At 36.9% G+C, this 2,028-nt stretch overlaps 1 pseudogene; it reads right to left on the bottom strand.

Annotated features, from left to right (window-relative positions):
* Nucleotides 1–1,686: 1,686 nt before the first annotated feature.
* The window catches only part of LOC126507898 (non-histone chromosomal protein HMG-17-like), a 993-nt pseudogene continuing 651 nt past the window's right edge, over nucleotides 1,687–2,028 (bottom strand).

Genomic DNA, 2,028 nt, shown 5'->3' with positions numbered 1-2,028 from the left:
AGGAGGCCGAAATCTTAAATAAATAAATAAATAAATAAATAAATAAATAAATGAGACGTCAAAGGTTGTTTGCTGTTGGTCACTGTCATGGTTCACTACAGAAAACTTAAACATTTTAAATGTCATATGCAGCAGAGCTCGAAGAATTTAAAGGGCCATAAGTATATCCAAAGTACAATAATTTAATTCCTAGTTATTGCATAGAGACTCAAACTTGAAATCATGTACAGGAAGTTAGATGAAGCCTTTAATGGAATTAGTCAGTAGTCTGTATGACTGTTAATATCATGACAAAAAGTTTATATATATGTGTATATATAAACAAATATATAAATATAAACATATATATATACAAATATATACATATATATTTATCTTATAAATGTTGAGATAATATTTATACCTTAAGAAAAGTTTGAAAGAGTCAAAATAAAACCAAATAATTATGAGATTAGTGACAATACAATAGTCCCTTAATTTTGGGTTTTCTTCTGCCCCATACCATGATATTTCTCACATATTACCAGATTGCCAAATGTATTTTGTCTAAGACAAAAGTGCTTCTCACACAAAGACAGTCTTAGATATATGAACACAAACAATGTATTAGCTAAAGATATCTCTGGGTATCCCAGTGTTCCTTAAAGTTTTATTTCCTAAAACAATATTTGACAAATATGTATAAATCATTTGTGGAATGCTGAATTTAAAAGTAACTTTATGAAAGTTATCTTCTCAAGATACTCCAAATACCTCTCGTGTACTGGAAGTTAAAATTTTCTCTTTCTCTTTCTACTGTTATCTGATTTTTCTCCTTGCTGGCGACATTCAAGGAACACTTAGTCAAGTATGAGACAGGATTCTTCTCTTCTCATTTGTTGACCCAGAGTTAGTTTTTTTTTTTTTCCAAGTCAAGCTGTATCCAGCTTTATTAAAGACACTTTCCACTAACAATCATGGGTTTCCAGGCAGAATATGGACAGACAATCCTTAACAGTACACAAGAACTTCCAAACTCCCTTCTTGTACCGACTACCAAAGTCAGACAGCCACTATAAAACCCGATGAGTCTTCATTTGATGCTCTGAAAGGGGGAGGAGCTCAGAGTGAGGGCTGACATTTTCACGTTGAGGAAGTTGTTTCACAACTTTTCAAAAGCCTACCCTAACTTTAAGGAAATGAAATGCAAACATCAGAGTTATCAATCTGAAGATCCACAATCTTTTATAAAAGGAGCTGCTGCTCTTTTGAGGATACTCAGTGATATCACTGCAAAATCCAGATTGCTCTATAGATTGGCAAAACCAATTTTGAGAGTCAGGTTCCAACAGATCTCTAGTATTAAGGGATTTAAGTTTATGCTGATGGTACAGGAAGAGGAAGGTATACAAATGAATTTAGTTTTCCCACACAAGACATGTTGTGCCATAGTGGTCATGTATGTCAACAACAGGACGTCTCTCCCAGGAGCCAAGAGGAGTCATACAAAATCATCAATCCAGTTTGGGAGACATTGTTAGTGACACATGTTCCTTCCCCCCAAAATGATTAAGTGTTCTGTGTGCTAACACCATAGCTTAAAAAAAAAGAAAAGCAAAATTCTGTATTTTTATGAAACTTAATAAAAAATAGTATTTCAAACTGTACAGTTACCAGAAGTGCATGGTTATCAAAAATGCACACATTTCACTCGGTGTCTCCAGCACATTCAGCCTTTTGTGCCTGGTCTGTCTTGGTGTCTCCATTCTCCGCAGGATTATTCGCATCCTTACCAGCACTGGCCTTCGCCCTCTTCCCCTTGGGTACCTTCTCTCCCTTCTTTGCAGGCCAGGGTCCTTTTTAGGCTTAGACTCTGTTTTTTTTTTTTTTTTTATTGAGAATAAGAAAAAAAAAGTTTCCGCCTCCTCCCAGCCTCCCATTTCCCTCCCCCTCCCCCACTCTTCTCCCCCTCCCCCCACTCTTCTCCCCCTCCCCCCACTCTTCTCCCCCTCCCCCTCTCTTCTCCCCCTCCCCCCACTCTTCTCCCCC

This window comes from Alexandromys fortis, unplaced genomic scaffold (genome assembly GCF_014885135.2).
Source record: "Alexandromys fortis isolate MF-2015 unplaced genomic scaffold, M_Fortis_MF-2015_v1.1 scaffold_54, whole genome shotgun sequence".
NCBI classification, from domain to species: domain Eukaryota; kingdom Metazoa; phylum Chordata; class Mammalia; order Rodentia; family Cricetidae; genus Alexandromys; species Alexandromys fortis.
Note: the sequence above shows the minus strand (reverse complement) of the source record. Positions and strands in the feature narration are given on the sequence as shown.